Here is a 21,737-nt window from a genome sequence, read left to right as displayed (position 1 = left end):
ATCTTTCAAATACCTAGGGATATTCTACCAGCCAAATTTAAACTGGACAACACACAGACGCCAAATGATAATCCAAGCAAAATGCACCACATCTGCGATTCTTCATTTTTTCTTCCTCAGATGGTCCCTGCTGCAATAAATATTTTTAATGCCAAGGTCCCTTCTCAGTTATTGTACAGCATTCCAGTTTGGATACAAGCATTTAATAGAGAATTTGAACCAATTCAAATGACCTGGTGCCCCTAAATGCGTAAGTTATTTAACCTTATGTGTGTACCTGGTCAACATCTGATGGATGGCTCACTACAATCAAGGCCTGGCTGAAAGTCCACTTTAGAACAACCTCTAGCTCCTCCTTAACCTCTATACTTGAAGACTGCATTTCATCTAGATGGTATAGAGCAATTCAAGAAAAAATCCATAGTTTGGGCATTGCTCTTGAGAGCCTTGAAGTATGTGATGAAAGTTACATATTCCAAATAATCAAGCAGCGGTTGTACGACCATGAAAGACAGTGCTTGTTACCTCATACTCCGAGATCCTGTTCTCTGGAGGCCTTAGGTATTACAACACCCTACGGAACCTGTGCCAAATATCTAAAGGATCTACTACTCCCTTCCCAATGAAGAGCCTTTATGCTCGCAAGATTAAATGTCTTCCCCTCTGCAGTGACCAAAGGTAGATTCTCACATACTCCATATCAAGCCCGTCTGTGTGCCTGCAACCAAGTAGTACCTGATTCAATGGACCACATTCTCTTAGATTGCTCTCTACACAGTAGACCTCGCCAACTGATGCTGAGCAAAATGTTGGACCTTTGGCCTATAACTCCGAGAAGAAGTCAAATGAGGTTTCTCCTGGCAGATCGGGACAAAGATATCACTGCCTTAGTAGCATCCTTTTTAGTCACAATTTTACCTGAAAGGGTTCCCAACAAACCATCCTTTCAGGGAACAGACAGGGCGTAGAAGAATATCTAAGTGCACATGATCATAGTGTGACCTTATGACCCTCGACAGCTTCACCCCTGTCCTTTGCGACCCAGAATGTTTTATACTGTGATGCCAATAAAGGTATTTGATTTGATTTGCAGTATTCCTCATAAAAGGGAGGAAAGGTAGTGTATGTGAAATTATTGGTATTGTCTACATACTAACCAGCTAGTGTTTTAAACACAACCACAACAATTGGTTGAAAGTTGCTGCTTGGGTCTGTTCTTGTAAACTTTCACTAAAATTGTTAATAGGAAAATAACTCCCATTGAAATGAATTAAGATGAGTGCAGTTCCCCATTCACCTCCATGGGGTTTGTGCAGCAGAAGGTCACAATGGATTATGTTCATTGTCTATATTATAATCATGTGTATGTGAAGCTCTTTGTGCAGCTGTGTCCTGCAAATTTAAACTGATCTCTTCAGCTTCCTTTCCGATAATCTCTTTGAAATCCCCAAATGCAATGGAATCCTGTGTTTGTATGTAAACACTCCTACTTAGTGCCCCCTCTTCTCTCCGAAATGATCAGAGCTGTATATGCCACACTATTTGTAATCCAAATTATTCTTTGCATTTGTTAATTCACATTGTGTGTGTGTATAGACACACAATATGCTTGTTTTCGTTCAGGGGTCCAAGTGCTGTTCCCAAGGCAAAATGGCAGGATCTGCAGCTGATACAACTTTAATCCAAAATAGAATTCTGAACGCTGTTATCTCTCTCAACTTTTGCAGCACACCTAATCAAAGTCAGGCATTTTAAACAGCAACAGCAGCTTAATTCCTACTGGAAATGAATGTATTTGGCATGCTTATATCTCTAGTGCTTCACTGCACCCCCACTTTCTGTGCACTGCCTGCAAAACATTGGCCAGACCAGTGCTGCTTTCATTTCCACTCAGAGGGCACTCAAGAACATTAGGCACTTAGCTCAAGTACCTCTTTTGCATAAGCTTTCTTCTCTCATTCCCCCCCCCCTTTTTCAAATGGAAGGAACTGGCATTTAGTTTACTCCATAAAGAAATAGCAGACGTTCCAAGAGAGGTCTGTTTGGCAAACCCAAATGTAGTTGAATTTTCATCTGCGTTTGTCCACGTAGCTCTTTAGTGCATGCACTATAAGTGAGAATAATCCATGGGTAACTCAAATTAATTCATAATAGTCTTCACAGGACCTCTAAACAATCATGGTGGAGCACTTTGACCAAAACCCGTGTCTACCCACTCCAGGTTTATATTGGAGCTTTCAGGTTTGTGCATTTTAGGAATACTCTATACCTGTTGAGGACCTCCAAATAAAACAGAAATCCTTAGCTTTGAGGAGATGGCTCTTTTGCCATAGGATAAAAAGATGCTCATTGCATATAGCATTAAGGCTACCAAAATGGGGAAAAAATCAAAATATAATCATATGCCTTGGTCGGCAGATGTTTTCAGCCTCTTTAAGTTACGCTGCAACCTCCCACTGTCTTTACTATTGTCCTGCTAGCCAGCCAGCTGCCGCCATTAACCTAAAGGGTGAAGAAGACTGAATTTTTGTGTCCCTAAGCTCAATTAAAACACCTGGTACAATTAACTGATGCGGGCCCTAGAAACTAAAGTAAGACTCTTCAATTATGACCTAAAATTGCTTTGAAGTTAAAAGGGAAAAGATACTGGAAAGATAAAATACCCAGATATGGTTAAGGGTGCAGCTAGAGGAGATGCACTTTGTTTTGTTTTTGGTCAACCCTCGCATACAAGCCCACAAAAAATATTGAAAATAGAAGAAATGTATACAGCAGGTAAGTTCTCTCACAGGACCTCCTGGTTCTTCAAGGACAGCATTGGTAAGCATCAAGACAAATCCTAGTTGTCTTTTAAAGCTCCAAGTTCATTTTGTCCTCTGTGTATTTTTCTCTAACTACCTCTTTGGGGAGTGGTTGGTTTCTTGGTGTGGGGGTACCTGCTCTTTAGGAAAGTTTTAGATTATGTGATTATATAATTGTATGCTATGCTTTTCCATGTAGTGTACATTGATATAGTCATTTGAAAGTAAATGGAGCTTGGGAAAATAATTTATTTCCCAAGCCTCCCAATCCAAATGCTTAATGCCAGTAAGGTAAAAAAGGTAAAGGACCCCTGTATGGTTAAGTCCAGTCAAAGGCGACTATGGGGTTGCAGCGTTCATCTCACTTTCAGGCCGAGGGAGCCAGCATTTGTCCACAGACAGCTTTCCGGGTCATGTGGCCAGCATGACTAAACCACTTCTGGTGCAACGGGACACTGTGATGAGTGCCAGAGCGCACAAAAATGCTGTTTACCTTCCCGCCACAGCGGTGCCTATTTATCTACTTGCACTGGCATGCTTTCGAACTGCTAGCTTGGCAGATGTGAGTGGTGCTGTGGTCTAAACCACTGAGCCTCTTGGGCTTGCCAATCAGAAGGTTGGCGGTTCGAATCCCCGCAATGGGGTGAGCTCCCGTTGCTCTGTTAATGCTAATATGATCCTTAAAACACACAGTAAACAAAGGCACTTCTTTTTATGAGTAATAATATATTACTCTATATAGTCACCAGGATTATTCAAGAAGCATTTACTCAGGCTTTATTCTTAATTTTGCTTGTTGGTGCTCTTGGCCATCACTTAATAGGCAGAAAGTCCACCAGCGAACCTCTCAAACAAAACTTTATATTTTGTAAACCGCTTTGAGGGTGTTTTATTTTACAGTCAAGCGGTGTATAAATTTTATGAAATAAGTAAAACAAATAAATAAAACAAGGAAGTAGGACCAAGCAACCAGAACTTGGAGGCCAGTTTTATCTTTACCTTTGCCTTCTGCGGGTGCCATTGGCTGTTACAACTCAGGTAGCAGAATATCTTGGGCCATCCCTACATCTCAGTGCAATTCAAGAAGTTTTCAAAAGTCTGGATTAGTGAGCATTAGTTGAGTTCTCAAAGTTTGTGCTGTTTCTCTGTGGGAACCATATTTCCAGTTATCAGAAATCCAGCAAACAGCTGCTTTGGCTCCCTCTCAAGCTTCAGTAATAGCACTGAAAACAGAAAGCACACAAGGAAAGTGCCATTATGCTTTTCCAAAGAAGTCATTATTCTCAATGTGCTATATCAAAATGTGCTGCTTAAATAGAATTTCACAACGGAATCAAGAAACAACAACCCCAGACCCCAGAATGCCCTTTAATTCCTGAACAAATGGAGAGGCAGGGATTTTCACATCACACTGTTGAAATAATCACTGCAACCCAATTCTCACATTTATTTTTGATGTGGCAAGGTCGCTGCCATGTGTCTGGATTTAGCCTCAGTTGACTTGTGCTCTTCCTGTTCCCTTAAATGTACCAAGGTTGCAGACTCTGGCCAACTGAAGAAAGGGAATGCTCAGGCTGATGGCACCTTAGTCCAAGCTTGCATGCCATCTTCCTTCCTTAATTTATTTTATCCATTCATTCATATACTCTTACACAGAGTTCAACGCACAACATGAAACGGCACCACAGAAATCCTTTGATTGGCTTTATAGACAAGCTTGACATGGGGGGACATGTATCACCAAAATAGTTGAGGCAAGATTGGTGTGGTCTTTGTAAGATTTCCCCGCAGAGCAAATAGAAGTTTGGGCAGAGCTGGGACAAAAAGCAAACAGACAACAGAAAGGTTTCCAATCTGTCTCTACAGCTGCTTTTAATCCTTTCTATTGTGTGGCTGGAAAACAAAACACCCCCCAAAATTCACTGCTCCATTTCGTGCACTCTTTGAGGGGGGTTTGGAGATAAGGAGGAAATCTGGGGTGGGGTTGAAATGCTGGTGGCTGCTGGATGGCATCTGCCTCTCTTCTACCACCACCCATACAGATCAGCACTGTGTGGTGACATAGAGGGGTGAAGCTACCTGCCCTGGCACCCGGAGCGGTGTGGGGGTGGGGCTAGCCAGTCTGTGCGGCAAGTGGGGGGGGCGCTGCTAGCTGCCCACAGCAGCATCGTCCCTAGTGGTCCGCCGCTCACGCAGCGAGTGGGGGGCGCCGTCTGCGCAGCAAGGGTGGTGGCACAGCGATGTCACCCACTCTCACAGCTGACACCTGGTGTGCACCACACACCTTGTGTTGGATTTTTTGAATAGTCAAGTTACTTTAGAGCTGGTCTAATATAAATACTGTCTGTTTAAGAGAAACAGGTGCCGGTGTTTCTGTTAATTGCCCACAGGCGTGGGCTCTGCTTCTTGTATATAAGGCTCTGCCAGAAAGCCTTCTGTATCTCTTAGTTAGATCTTTCGGTTTGATTCATCTCTAAGTAGATCACTCTCTCAGTTGTTCTCAGTTTAAGATATTCCAAGTTGAATCTTAGTAAGAGAGACTCTCAGTTTAAAAGATTCCTTAGTTGAATCTTAGTATTTAGAGTTGCTTAGTTATAATGCTAGTTTGCTGTTAATTCTCGGATAGTTTAATGGGAGTTTTGTGGGAGGTTTGGAAAGTGGGTAGATAACATTGCTAAGAGAGAAAGGATTTATCTTTGGTTTAAAGTCTCTTTAGAGTCAGTTTGTTTTTCAGTTAAAGAAACCCAACCATTTGTATTTTCATCTGCATACTTTTACAAGTGTGCAGCTAGTAAGGGGTTTGATATAAGGGAGATAATTCCCTACGCTCTTGGTGGTGTTTTCTTAGCCAGGTCAACTTCTGACTGCGTATACTCTGTGTGAAGCATACTTTAAAGGCCCGCTGTAAAACTGGGATATATGATTTAGATTAAGAAAGTTTCAATACCCAGTTTTCTCCAATATTATTCTTATCATATATATATTATTTCCAAGACCCCGCACCCGCCTTCCTGTGCCAGTGGTGACATAGCATCACTCTGACAGGACTTCTGGGTTTTTAAAAAGTGTTGAGCCACTGCACTGCAAAACATAATGTGAGGAGAATGCCTGAGACAGTGGAAGCCTACATGGGGGGGGGGCAGGGCTCCTGATGTAGACAGTTGTTATTGAACTGCAACTCCCATCAGCACTAGCAAGCATGGCCAATGCCCAGGGATAATGGAAGCTGCAGTTCAGCAACACCTGAAGGGCCAAAGGTTCCCTACAGCTGATGTGGGTTTTACAAGACATGCTGCCAAATCCTTCACATTTTGCATCTCCCTCTGGCTGCAGCTACATGGACAAAATTGTGCTTAGCTTGGATGAGCCTATGTATAGGTGCTGCTTCCCAATGGTGGTACTTTCTTTAGTTTCCATGCTCACACAAATCATTACTAGGAAACAGCAGTGTGTGTGTGGCAGGCTCTGAGTGCTACACTCTGCTCTCTTCAGACCGTCTTTACCCTTTTGGACTGCAGGGTATAGGACAACTTAAGCACTATGATTCATAGGGCTGCGCAGAAATACAGAAGCTTGATTCCTAGTTACTTCCCGGAAGCCCTCTGTAACTCAAGAAAGTTTCCTTTTCTCTTGTTCTTCTTCTTGGTGATACAGACTGACATAAGGCAGAGACCTACATCAACTCCAGTCAATGGCAGACTAACTGGGCAACTGTACTGTTAAAGTGGTGGCACACAACATCCTGACCTTTCTGAGAGTTGGCCAAAACAGCTGTTCTAATCCATCACAATTTCTAGTCTGTGGGAAATACTTCCAGCTCATAGATTGTTCTCTAGTTCAGGTGTTGGGAACTTCTGGCTCTCTAGATGCTCCTGAACTACAACTCTCATTGTTGCTGGCCGCTGGCCATGCTTGCCTAGGGCTGGCTGTTGCCCAGAAATATCTGAAGGGCCACAGGTTCACATAGCTGTCAACTTTCGGATTTGAAAATAAGGGATCAGCAGCAGCCTCACCTGTCCCGGGGACAGTCTACGGTATATCTAACAATCCAGGATAGCAGCGGGAAACGGCGCTGTAATAAGGGAATTTCCAGCAAAAAAAGAAGGAGGGTTGACAGCTGTGGCTTGGAATAATGGAGTTTCCCACAAAAAAGGGAGGGTTGACAGCTATGCAGGTTCATTATCCATGCACTAGAGTAGGAGTGAGGAACCTTTGACTCCCCAGACGTTTCGGAGCTACAAGTTCCATAATTTCTGATCGCCGGCCTTGCTTGCTGGGCCTGATGAGAGTTGGAGACCAACATCTGGAGGACAGCAACATCTAGTTCCTCTGAGGAACAGTATGATCACTCCACATGGACTTCCCTGTGGAAGTGCTAAGTGTTCCCTTGCATCCTTTCTCATCTGGGTTCTTTCTGCCAAGTCTCGGGGACAAGCATATCTTGTGCAGCTCTCTTGCTGCTGGCAGGATCAGAGTGCTCCTTAGCTTTCACCATTGTCCAGTCTCCTCTCAAATTTAATCCCCCAGAAGCTGGAGCAGCTGCTCGCTCTCTCTCCCTCTCCCCCTCTCCTTCTCCCTTTCGTCCTGTGTTATGTCTCCAGAGGCTCTTCCTTCTCCAGCTGTTTTAACTCAACCCCCCCCCAACAGTTTGCATAGCTCCCTATATCTTTCTGTAGCTAGAACACCAAGCTGGATTGAGTGGACTGTATAACAGAGACTAAGCTAGGTTGGCGGAAGAGAGTCCAGGTGCAATCACCAACCTGTAAACATGCCTTCAGTGGTTTGATGTTGCTTCCACTCTCTGGATGTGCCCATGCTGGAGGATTTTCCAGCATCTGTTGATAACTCAATATGAACAGTTGCCTGATCTTCAGCTGTCTGCAAAAAAAATAAAAGTAAAAATAAAAATCTCCATTTCCCAAACTCTGAACATTTGTTTTCCTTGGCGGAGTTGATCATGCAGAATGCCAGAACTTGCATTAAAATGCTCCATGCTGACAGTGATTTGGTTTTTTAATAATCCAGAAAGGTACATTAGTTTTCAGAAGAATTTGAGGTAAGAACTTATTTAGTGCTAAATGGACCCTGTAAGAAATTAAGACAATTTAATCAATTATGTAATTATGCACAGGGAGAACAAAAATTCAGGGAAGTAGCATTCTGACCAGTATAAATATTTACTACATACCTGGAATATATTTGCTAAATCCTACTCCCAATGAGTTTGACCAAACTGCGGGAGGCAGTGCAAGACAGGAGTGCCTGGCGTGCTCTGGTCCATGGGGTCACAAAGAGTCGGACACGACTAAACGACTAAACAACAACAACTCCCAATGTAGCAGTGCACAGAAACAATCAATGTGTGAAGGCTAAGGGTGGGGAGATAGCAGGCGTAGTCCTGCTTCCCCACCCAATATTTTGAAAATACGCGTTTGAGGAAGTCTTCAAAGGTACTATAAATGTATCTTGTTAAATAAGAAAACAGTAGATGGGTTGATAACCTAGCCTACAACAAAGCCTAGGTTGATGCAGACAGACAGTAATGTGGAATCCCAACAGCATTGACACTTGGCCTTCAGGTGAAATGAATTTGTCGCTACATTGCAATCAGTTTGAAACTTGAGCACTGAAATATAGCACATCCCGAAAGAGATTCTCAGTAGAACATTGATTTCCTGTAGAGAATATACTACCAGCAGAAGCTGAAATGGAACAAAAGTGATTTTAAAAATGGGTTCGTGAAGTAGGTATAATGAAATGGTGGTATGTACACAAAGTTTCAGGCTAGGTAGTAGAAGTGGGAATAGTTGGTAGGCCAGAGTCCATTCCCCGACAGACTGGGAAAATAGAGAGGAGAACCATGTACACCCGCTTTTGAGCTCCTTGGAGGCGTAAAGGTAAAGGGACCCCTGGCCATTAGGTCCCGTTGCAGATGACTCTGGGGTTGTGGCACTCATCTTGCATTATTGGCCGAGGGAGCCAGCATACAGTTTCCGGGTCATGTGGCCAGCATGACTAAGCCGCTTTTGGCGAACCAGAGCAGCACATAGAAACGCCGTTTACCTTCCCGCTGGAGTGGTACCTATTGCACTTTGACGTGCTTTCGAACTGCTAGTTTGGCAGGAGCAGGGACCGAACAACGGGAGCTCACCCCATCGCAGGAATTCGAACCGCCGACCTTCCGATTGGCAAGCCCTAGACTCTGTGGTTTAGACCACAGTGCCACCCGCGTGCCATCCTTGGAGGCAAAGTAGGATATAAATGTAGGGTGCATCAGGGTCCCCTCAGCAAAAGGTTTAGTCATAGTGAAACAGGACTTTCCTCTCTTCCCTCAGCCCCACATCTGTTCTAAGATTTCCCCTAATTCCCCAGAGCAGATTTGGGTAGGGTGAAGCGTATGCAGGAAGAGATGAGATGAGGGAAAGTCCTTTGGTGTAGTGGTAATCCTTGCACTGACAGGACAAGTTAACAGAATAACACACACACACACACACACACACACACACACACAATCAATCACATCATATCTGATATGTGTGTGTGTGTGTGTGTGTCATATCTGACTCTAGACCTTGAAAAGGTTTGGCTACCATTATTGGAGAGATAAGTAAGAGGTGATAATGTAATGGGGAAGGGACTCACTGGTTGAGCTTGCTATATGGAAAGTTCCAGATTCGGTTCCTAACATCTCCTATTAAAAGGATCTGGTAAAACAGGCAGGCAGGGATAGACCCGTGCCAGAGAGCAACTACTGGTCTTAGTATACAATGCTCATCTAGAAGGACTCTTTGTTTTCTAAGAAGGCTGTGCAACTCTGCATTGAACATAAAATTAGGTGTTCATTGGAAATTTAGTGAAGGTTGGCTTTTACATGTGAATAATAGCATTCACTTTGTGTACATTCCTGCACACCAGTTATGCCCAAATAAATGCTAGACTGACTTTCAGTTAGATTGACTTTCAACATTCATAGCTCCATTTTTGCATTTTTACATGTTACCAAATTCACCCGAGATTGTTGTCGTCTACCTAAATTTGGACATTTGCTGTAACGTGATATAGTATTTACCCAAACATGCCTTGCTACAGATTATTTTATTTTTTTAGATGTGTTACTATTGTTGTTATTTAGAATTTGAATTCAGCCCTTGACAATTGTATCTAGAGCTCTTTGTGGTTCCTGCTAGAATGTCTGTAGCACAGACACTGTAATAATAGCACTTGTATAGGATATTGGAAAAACAGATGCCCTTCAGTCTGATCAAAATTAGGATGCAATGTGTTCCAAGAGGATTCCAGTAGGAATAGCTTTCCTTGCTCAGTTGATAGAAAACGCAGATTTCCTGGTCTGATGTTACTTTAGAAATGTTTCTACTAATCCTCTTTTCTAAACCAGTAGAGCCTGTGCATCTGTCTGTTAGGTGCTTACAGCATGAATGAACGCTTGCCAGATGTTACACCAAGTATGAGGAACGCAAACTTTCTGAAGGAGAAACATCTGCTTTAAAGTTACAATTAGAAGATCTGTTCAAGACATCCTTCATAGAAGCAAGCAAAATGTGGTTTACTGAGAAAAGGATACCCATCTCTTAATTTGGGGTACATTCACAGTAGGAAAGACTTTGTGGAAGTAGAAGATCTTGAGAAATGGTCAGGTTTTATGCATCAGGGCAGATGCATAACTTGCAGGCTACAAAATATTCCCAAACATGGCAATTCTATTCTTGCTATTCAAGACAGGCAGCAAGGATAGGAGATTTAGCCTTGGCTTGGTAATCATATATGGCTGGTGGGCCACATGTTGAGCAGGCCTGCACTGATGACCACCATGTGGAATCACTCTAAATTACTCCTGTTTGCACTTACTGAGCTCTCTGTGCAGCTGCTTGCCATGTGGATCATCCAGTCTTCGTCACACCACTGCAAAAGGTCATAACGAAAGGTCTGTGGTGCTCTGGTGAATGTTCCTTGATCCTTGCGGTAAGCTACTGCACATGATTAGATCACACCATACAAGAACCTTCAATTAACTAACTCATCATTTGATGACTTATCACCGAATGCTTTGCAGCAGACACACAAATGGCTTCTCCTGAAAATAGATACGCTTGTAAGTATGCAAGTACATTTTTGAGGTCATGATGTGTCACAAAACCTCTCTCTTTGGTATTTATACCTCATGGCATTTTCACAGATCCATCATATTTGAGTCATCACTTTGTTTTTTGCAACCATGAAGCAATGAATATACATGCACAAACTATCCCTGTTAAACCTGAATTAGTCACATCTAGGTTCTTACGGCGGGAGTGGAATATAGCCCATTTATTTCAACAGGATTATAGACTCACCGTCGTCTCATGCGTGGGACCCTATGCTGTATGGGAGTGCATGGGAATTAAGGAACCATGTAGATTAGACAATTCACATGACTCTTTCCCACATGTTTGGCACTGACCCTCTGAGTGGAGTGTCAACTGAATTCAAAACACTGACACAATTGCCTCTGTCAACCATGCAATTTTAAAATTCATTTTTGTACTCCTGTGTGGAGTACAAAAGAAAGAAAGAAAGAAAGAAAGAAAGAAAGAAAGAAAGAAAGAAAGAAAGAAAGAAAGGGGACTTGCGTTCTCTGCATTTAGAGGGGGCATAAGTTTGCCAGTTTAGAGTTTTAGAAACTACTGTAGATATATATGAGAGAGTGGCATAAATTATATGATATTATTTATTGTCTCCAAGACTAGTATCAGAGGTCAGCATCACTAGGTACCTGCTGAGGCCCAAACTCTCCATTAGGAGGCCCAATCCTGAGAGCTTTCTAGCCCTGTTTTTCCTCTTCCTTGTGACTGCTACCTCTTCACCTGCCCTCTCTAAGCAACCCAGTAGTAAGAGGAGCAAGGAGAAAACTTAACCTTTGAATGCCTTGTCCTTTCTCAGTCTCAGAAGTGGTGCCTACTGCAAGAGGAAAACAACTGGATGGTAGGAGTGAGGCGCACTCATGAGGATGGCCCACTGAGAGCATGTTTCCCAAATCCAACAAAAAACAACCTGGAACCAGCAGTGGTTGTTTCACTTTTGGCTTCCACATATTTCTCAACCATCTTGGGAAAACAGGGACATCTCATTTTTTTCCACACAAGAGCAACATTTTGGGTGTTGTGATCTTGTGTTGCAATCTTGACCCACACCCCCGGTACTTTTTTCAGGCTGCAATCTCACACAGCCCCCCAAAATGCATGGTTTGGGGTGCCTTGCTTATGTGAGCTTCCCAAAAAGTGCTATTCCAGGGCCGCAAACTCATGCCAGTCACATGACTCATGCGGGAGCATGGCCCCAGAAGACAGGATCCTGATTTTTGCCTCAGTGTGTTGGAGGGTATGCTTCCATGACTGATTATAATGCCACTGGTTCATAAAGCTGGAACGCACCTGATATTTGTATAACCAAAAGCAGGAAAGCAGAAAAAGAGGATATTTAAATGGATGACTATTACTTCATTTGCTGCTTCGTTTATTGCAGGCATGTCCAACAGGTAGATCGTGATCTACCGGTGGATCACTGGACAATTGTGGTAGATCACTGGCAGATCACTGGCTCCCCCCAAACAGGCCTTCTTCCTCCCTAAAAAGCTCAGTAACTTAGCCCTGAACCCCAAAACCAGGGCTTTTCTTCCCCAAAAAAGCTCAACAACTTTCACCTGAACCCCCCCAAAAAGGGGGTAGATCACTGCCAGTTTTTAACTCTGTGAGTAGATCGCAGTCTCTTGGGAGTTGGCCACTCCTGGTTTATTGTATAAATAGCCTAGCGGTTTTTGTTCTTGTTTATTTTGAACATAGGCAAAAACATAAGAACACACAGTATATACTTTTCTTTATTTAGAGCATTTGTACCCTGCTCTTCAGCCAGAAAAGCTACCAGAATGGATTACATATGAACAAAAGAAGGCAGTCCCTACACACAGACTTTTAATCTAAAATAAAATAAAAATTCAAAACTCAGGCACAGATTTCTAAACAGTTGACTGGATGGCACAGTTCAGGGGCAAGAGTTGCCTGATGGAGGTGGGCTTCCAACAAAGCTGATACAATGGGCCCTGCTGCTTCCTCAGACTCTCCCACTGAATCTGTCTGATAGAATGGCTGCCCCCTGGTGACACTTAAGGGCAGAGGAGGCCTGATGGAGCTGGCCTGCCAAAGCACAGCTGATGGACGGAGCCCTGCTTCCCAGTACTCCCCGCTGAGGAAGTCTGATGGAATCTTCAATGCTCCCCCCCTGCAGGCTGAGGAGAGCATAAGATAAGCCTGCTGGATCAGGTCAGCGGCATCCTGTTCTCATGAGTGCAACAGCACTCTCACCACCTGTGATTCCCAACAACTGGTATTTAGAAGCATTACCGTCTCCAGCTGTGGAGGCAGAGCATAGCCATCATGGGTTCTCCATGAATTTGCCCAATCCAAGCTGGAGGTCATTACTGCCTCCTGGGGGAGCAGGTTGCATAGTTTAACTATGCACTGCCTGCAGAAGCACTTTCTTTTATTTGTCCTGAACCTCCCAACATTCAGCTTCACAGGATCTTAGGTTATGAGAAACGGAGGGGGGAAAGTTTCACTATCCACTTTCTCCATGCCTTGCAAAAAAATTTAAAAGTAAATTTCTATTGCACCATCTTTTTTCTCTAAACTAAGAAGTCCCCAACACTGCAGGCGTTCCTCACAAGGGGAGTCATTCCAGCAAAGAGTTTAAAACTTGCAGATCACTCTGAGAAATTTAATCATTACATAAAGTTAATCACATGACTGGCTTTTGAAGGACTTTCAGTACAAATATTTAATGCCTTGTCCTTCTCATGGGAAGATCCAGGAACCATTTCCTTTTGTAACTAAAGGGATTTCTGGGTTCTCAGATGGAAGAGTGAGATTTAGAACTCTGCACAAGCCCTAATGGGACAACATGGCTTTTCCAGCATTAAAATCTATCCTGTTTTATTAAATTAACTTTGCTTTGGATTTTGAGGGACAAGGGCCCATTGCCAGAAAAAATAAACAATGTGCATGCTCCTGTTAATGGCTGACTGGAAAATCTCTCTCTCTTCAGCAAAGGTCTGCCATTTTTCATTTTAAGGCATATGGAAAGATAATTAGGCTGGGTTTCTCATTAATAATAGAGTATTTGAAATGAGAGAAAATGAGGCCACCTTCAAATTGTTATACTACAACAGTCATGATTTGAAAATTGGTGCATTTGTCTCCACACACACACGAAATAGAGGAAGAGAGAATGAGATCCAAGAGTGAGGTAAAATCATTTGGATTAAATGCACTCCAACTGTTAGGCATATTAGCCAGTCTCTTTGAGGCATATTATACCCCCCCTCCAGAATTCCTTTTAAAATGAAGAATTCTTTGCATTTCACCAGCAACTTTAGCCACAACTCCTGCCACCAGAGGCCTGGTGGTAGTTCTGACTGCTGCAGCCGGTCATCAAAGACCACTTTGGCTGAGGAGTAACTTGGGTTTGTTGTTGTTTAGTCGTTTAGTCGTGTCCGACTCTTCGTGACCCCATGGACCATAGCACGCCAGGCACTCCTGTCTTGCACTGCCTTTTTAAGCCAATTTTAAGCCAATTTAAGTCAGCAGCTTAGTTTGTGAATCAGGCAGCTTGTAGAAAACACCATCCTATGTACTTAAAGGCACATCCTGGAAGGTTCCACCTGATGGTTCTCAAACAGGGACTTCCGGCAGCACACAAGACTGGCAGACTAAGCTCCATGTTGTGAGTTGGAGTTCATGCATATTGGCATCTGCCATCAGTCAGGGGGCCAAGAGTCACTGGGAGCTGTGCCCTCTGCCTGCCAGGAAGAATACCATGGCAAGAGGGAGACTGATCTGGTCCCATTAATCAATGAAAGAAGGAATAGCTGCAGGGGGCTCACTATCTCCCCCACCCGTTCCCTGCTAGAAGGAACACTCTGCTCCAGCTGCTATTTGCCTTGGGACTGCAGAAGGCAAGGGGAAAGGACACTCTGGCCCCACCCATCAGTCTAAGGAACATAAGCCACCAAGACCAGCAGGGGAAAAACATAAGAAGAATGGCCCATGGTTGACCAGATGCCTATCCAAAACTAGCAAGCAGAATTTGAGCACAATAGCACTCTTCCATCCTGTGGTTTCCAGCAGTTGGTATTTGGAAGCATTGCTACCTTGAGCTATGGAGGCAGAGCATAGTTGTCATGGCTAGAGGCCATTGATGGGCCTCTCCTCCATGAAATCGACTAATCCTCTTTTAAAGCCATCCAGTTTGGAGGCCATCACTGTCCCCTGTGGGAGCAAGTTCCATAGTTCAACCATGTGATTAGTCCAACCACCTGCAATATAGGAATGACAGCTAAAGAATCTGACCTGACAAATGGTCATCCAGCCTCTGTTTAGAAACCTCCCATGTATAAGTGTCCACCACCTTCCAAATCCTACACCCGCAGGGATCTACCTGTGGGGAACCTGCACATGTACACCGGGCTCTATATTTCAGAACGTCCCTCCAAAATGTGGATGGCAGAATGCAGGGCGAACAAGGATATGGTGGAGGAGGTGGGGCCAGCAAGTGTCACAGCATGAAAGGAAGATGCCTGAAAAGTGCTTCTGAGATACTCAGATTCTTTTGCATGATGCTCAGCGGATAACCTCAGACAAGTCAACGTCTCTCAGTCTAATCTACTTGACAATGTCATTTCAAAGAAGACATAGACTGTAATCCAGCCTTAGGGCTTTGTGATGGTGGAGAAATATCAGTTTGCAAAGTAATGAATCTAGCAAGTATAAGGATTGAGCCATAGGTCATATGCCTTCGTGTATGTTAGCATATATTTGGGGATCACTTCCTTCCGAAGAAATACGCTTTAAAGTGCATTTGTCTCATTTGCTTTGCTGTCACTGATGCTTATGCTCTCCTTGAGAATGTCTTCAAGCTTGCACATTTCCCCCCATCATAGTTTAACTAAACCTTAACCACATCCACATTGCACCTGCTTATTTATGTGAGGCAATGCCAAACTGAGATTTATTTTTTTTGCAAACGCAATTGCTGTTCATGGAGCAGACATTGTATGGAATACCATACTAAATGCCCTTTGTTTATGGTGCGAGTCCCTGCTGCTAGATGCCCCTGGGAAGCACAATAAAAAGTGGGAGGATCTATGTGATGTTTGAAATGTCTAAAAAACCAAAGAAACACAGACACAGACCCGCACATTGACACTTGCACAGGAAGCGAGTTTTTCTCTCCGCTCTGGTCATTTTCTCTCATCCACTCAGCTTCAGAAATGCATTTTTGCTGAATCCAGACATGCACAACACTTCCAAAAGAACCCTGTGGGATTGTCTTCACCTTGTACAATGTCCATTCCTCCTTGGTCAATAAGTAACACCCAGGCTGTATCTGATTCCCACCCCAATGGTCCCTGTGGGAGCCAGCCCCCCCCCCATCCAGTAAAAATGCACAATGTGAACTCCACACAGAATGAGTGAATAATTCCTGTAATGGAACTGAAATGGTCAGAAGAGAGTTAGGGGGACTGTGAGTTACAATAGTAAAGGCAGAAGCAGTCAGCTATATCAGAGGCTTTTAGCAGACCCTTCACAAGTTCCACTGTCCATTCCTGACACTGAGAGAAGCAGAGCATATACAAATGTGAGTCAGAAAAGGTACACCTTGAATGCACATAGGCCTGGTTTTAATGGAACACTGAAACCGTGAGGTTGGGTTGGGTTTGGCAGGTGTAATGCTGCTACCTTACCTGCATTGATTATTTCCAGTGCAAAGATTATCAATTATCACGGAAAGGTCTGTTTCCCATTCACAGACGAATTTGCTCTGGTTCTGTGGGGGAATTTCCACACACAAAAGGGGCTGCCCAGTGACTGTTCGATTTGGGGTCACAGTCATTTCTCATAGGTCCACGAAGAAAATTCTCAAAGGTGCAGTGAAAGTTGTTTTGATCCAAAAAAAATACCATAGCAAATCCACTCTCCGTAATTCAGTGCTTGTAGATTTCTTTGAGGGCAGTCAAAGTAGCACTAAGCTTCTCCAGTTGTTTAATCAAGGGAAAGTGTCTGATGTTGATTTCTTATATTTAAGAAAAAAGGGGCATTTTGTGCTTATCCAGCTGCTGCTGCTGCTGCTGCTGCTAGGATTCTTTTATGCTAAGTCAGCAGGCCTCCAAGCAGTGCATCTTCTTAGTCCCTGACACAAAGTCCTGTTTCTTGCCCTGCTGACTCAGCGCTGCGGGCTACAGACATTTCAGAAGGAGGCGGAATTTGTCATGCAGTTGGCAGTTCAGGGGATTCAGATTAAAGTGTTTCTTGGATCAGAAAACTGAGAGCAACTGACTCATTTAGGCTGAAAAATGCATGTGTAGCTTCCTTTCTCTTCTTGTCCTTGCTTATATGGTCTGCATATGTGTCTGTAATTTCTCCATTAGCAATAAGCAAATGCATCTAGCTGACCTAGAGTCTGCGGCTGGGGGACAGGGTGGTAGAACTTTAGCATATGAATCAAAGCTATTTGGAAATAGTATTTCTTAAGGTGTGCATGTACAAAAGCAGCTTGTTGCATCCATATCCATGTCTGCGCATGGCCAGTAACCATGCATGCAAAGAGGTGCTGTGTGTGTGGTTCCATCAGTTAAGCATTGGCTTGACTCCAAAGGCATAGGGTCCAACTAAGTTTAAGAACATAATAAGAGCCTGCTGGATCAGGCCATTGGCCCATCTAGTCCAGCGTCCTGTTCTCACAGTGGGCAACTAGATGGCACTGGGAAACCTGCAAGCAGGACCCGAACACTAGAGCACTGTCTCTCTGACTGGTGACAGAGCATAGCCATCATGGTAAGTAGCATTGATAGCTTTTGGAAACTGGAGGATGGAAATATAAGAATAAAGAAACAACAACACAACAAAAGAAGTGCAACTGTTCCCTGCTAGCTGCATCCTCACCACTCACCCTTTCTATGGGCTATTTGAAAAGGGCTAAGGATCTTGGCAGATAAAGATATTTCTGTCTGTTGTAGCAAGTATCATACACTGTGCAACATGGGCAGGATATAAATAATAAAATTATTTATTATTATTATTATTATTATTATTATTATTATTATTATGGCTTCTTTTATTTCTTGCATATTTTATTTTTATTTTAATATAATAAAAGAAGCAATGAAAATGCAATTAAAGATCAATAGATATTTAATGGATGTCCTGTTTCCAGTCTCCTACCACAAATCCACAGGTGTGCTGTGGGTCATCTGAATGAAGCAGTCATTCATGGAGCACAGTTTGGGAGCCCCAAAACAATCAGGACAATGCAATCAATGGAACAGTAGTTTTTGTATTGCTGGATAATTCACAGCAAGACAAAAGCTAATTTTAGCCTTTCTAAGTGAGAACAATGAATGCACACTGAGGTGGGCTTGGATGAGCAGTCCAGTGACAGGCTGGACAGGACCCAGACGCTGCAACCATCATCTGAGGCCCTTCTTTGTATGCCTGCTTCACACCCTTCAGCTAAGACTCATCCTGGTCATCCTTGAATCCCCTAAAGCATGGGTTCCCAAAAAATTTTTCTCGAGGACCCCTCATCGAGCCGCTATTGTGACAAGGACCCCCATTAATTCCTAATCCTAAAATTAAAAAGTGAGAGCCAAATTAAGAGTCTTTTTATAAGAGTCCAGGGAGGAGGGAGGGGAATGGAGAAGACAGGGTACCTGCGCAGTAGCGCACAAATGAAGCCGACGCGCGCAAAGCATCTTGGGGAGGTGAGCGTTAGTAGAATGCGCGCGCTGCCTCTTTGCAAAACAGTAGTGTTTGTAAAGCGCCACCTAACGGCATACAGCAGAACTACTGCCTCATCTAATTCTAGTTTTGCGCTAGACTCTGCTCATGCAGGAAGCGGCCAAAACAAAAAATCTGTTATACGAAATATATTTAATATATTTTTATTCTAATAGCATCTTGCGGACCCCTCTGGCATAGCTCGCAGACCCCTGGGGGTCCGCGGACCACCTGTTGGGAACCACTGCCCTAAAGAAAAAAATGGGGGGAAATGGAGGAAGATTAATGGATGCCACAAATGACTGGTTCATATCTTCCTAAAGAAAGATATGATGAGTGTCACATCCTGAATTGTATGTGCATGCTCAACCCAACCCAGCCTAATGCACACTTTCAGATGAATCCACATCCTACTTAAACCAAAGTAAGCTGATACACTCAGTTCATCATGCCCAATACTTTCATTTCATTGTGGGCTGGGCTGCAATTCCCTTTCTCCTGGCAAGCTTCCTGCTTCACCTGCAAGTGCCCTTGTCAGGAAAGGGTAGAGAGGTGTGAAGCTGTGGTCTAAAGCACTGAGTCTCTTGGGCTTGCTGATCAGAAGATCAGTGGTTCGAATCCCCACGACAGGCTTAGCTTCCGCTGTTCTGTCCCAGCTCCTGCCAACCTAGCAGTTCGAAAGCATGCCAGTGCAAGTAGATAAACAGGTACCACTGCGGCAGGAAGGTAAACAGCATTTCCGTGTGCTCTGGTTTCCGGCACGGTGTTCCGTTGCACCAGAAGCGGTTTAGTCATGCTGGCCACATGAGCTGGAAAGCTGTCTGTGCACAAACACCAGCTCCCTTGGCCTGAAAGTGAGATAGTCGCCTTTGGCTGGACTTAACTGTCCAGGGGTCCTTTACCTTTAGTGGTGAGGACTTGAGCACCAGACCAGCCAGCTACAATAAAAGCGGAGCAATGTTTGGAGAAGGGTGTGTGACTATGGTGGTGAGAAGGAGTTTCATCAACAGCTGGCACTAGCAGCAGCTACCCCCCTCTCCCTCTGGTCTAGTTCCCACCAACAGACCCTAGCAAAGTGCAGCTAAACACCAGTGTGACTAACCTGTTATTGCCATGAGCTGAGGTAGTTGTGTGAATAGGTGCTTATAGAGAAGAAACTGAATTTTCAGAGCAAGAGAACAGCACCCAGTAGAGGTTGACAAGTCAGAATTTAAGACAGAAGGACAAAGAGGCACAACTAGGCCCAGTCACTTGAAGCCATTGTGGGAGTATTTAAATACTTTGTCTAGAGTACCAGAACGCTTAAAGCTGACCCTGCAATGCTTGTGTTCCAACTGAAAAAGCTCACTTATTGCTACAAGCTATAGCAATAATACACTCTAATGCATTTCTCCTGATTTCCTCAGTCTTACATTATTCTATTGCATATTTTCAAGGCAATAACTAAGCGGACCATGAAATTGCCACTGTAATGTATGGTCTTGATACAAAGAATGTTGGCATGCTCCCATGACATAGTTGTTAAAAGATGGATGTTTATGTTTTCACCAGTGGGGTTTGGGAAGTAGGGCTATAGGCTGGACTGGATGTAAGGAGCATGGTTGTGAAAGGAAAATCGAGGATAGGGAACAAATCCCAACTGCAAGCTGTTAAGAAAAAAAAATACCACCATTTATTTGACAACTGGGGTCACCATGCTCTTGTGAACCAAGAGACATTCTTTAAAGCAGATCATAAGAAAACACAAGTCTGAAAGGAAAACACTTTAAATTGTGGAAGGGGGTCTAAATCAGCCAATCATGCAGCACTATTGGGCTGTTGAAGTCAGCAAGGCTGAAATGAGTGAATAGGCAGCTATCAAGGTGCATTTATGCGAACCTCACACTGATGTGAAGATGGATAATATATCCATGAGATTACTATAGTGCCAGTCTTCATTGTACCCTTGATTGACTGCCTGGGTGGCTAGCTATTCTGATCTGCCTCTTATCACATACACCATTCGAGCAGCAGGCCTGCCAGTGAAAGATGGATTATTATTTTTGTGAGCCAAACCAGTCATTTGTGGCAATAAGAGATAAAGAATCCAAATAAACAGAGTTTGGGATACTTGGCCTTAGCGGTTTTTCAGCTCTAACAAGAAGCAGCCACTATGGAACAAAATCAGAATTTTGTCGGAACATTCAACACACACACACACACGCACACACACACACACACACCAGTCATCCAGGCTACCCTGTCCCATGTTGCAGCTTGATATGATAAGCAAGGAATGGAGATCCTGTGGTCACTCTGCCTGTATTTGCAGGCTGCAGCACTGTTTCCATTCCACTGGAATCAGTCTCCCACCCAAAACCATGTGCTCTGTCTCACCATCTGCTGTGGAAGAATTACATAATTTATATTCTTAACTACCTAATTACATAAACTATGTTGCCATTATGTTACTGCACCCCATTCATTTCTGTGCAATTCATTTCAGCATAGTATGCTTCTGTTCAGGGCACCAAGCAAAACAGTGACAAAACAAAATTATTATTATTTATTTAGTATCTGAAGAAGTGTGCATGCACACGAAAGCTCATACCGATGACAAACCTAGTTGGTCTCTAAGGTGCTACTGGAAGGAATTTATTTATTTATTTATTTATTTTGTTTCAACTACGGCAGACCAACACAGCTACCTACCTGGAAAGGTAAAGGTAAAGGGACTCCTGACCATTGGGTCCAGTCACAGATGATTATAGGGTTGTGAGGCTCATCTCACTTTACTGGCCAAGGGAGCTGGCGTACAGCTTCCGGGTCATGTGGCCAGCATGACTAAGCCGCTTCTGGCGAACGAGAGCAGAGCATAGAAACAGCATTTACCTTCCCGCCGGAGTGGTACCTATTTATCTACTTGCACTTTGACGTGCTTTCGAACTGCTAGGTTGGCAGGAGCAGGGACTGAGCAACGGGAACTACCTGTAACTAGTGACAAAACTGTTTTTAAAAAGGGGCATTGACGTTAGCATGGTACTGGCAATTGCTCTTACACATAGCTGCCAAGTATCCCGTATCCGCCGGGAAAACCCCTTTTTTCTTACTGTTTCCCGGCGGTCTCCCGTTT

Source organism: Zootoca vivipara, chromosome 8 (genome assembly GCF_965207765.1).
Source record: "Zootoca vivipara chromosome 8, rZooViv2.hap1.1, whole genome shotgun sequence".
In the NCBI taxonomy this organism is placed as follows: domain Eukaryota; kingdom Metazoa; phylum Chordata; class Lepidosauria; order Squamata; family Lacertidae; genus Zootoca; species Zootoca vivipara.
This window is presented reverse-complemented; position numbering follows the sequence as displayed.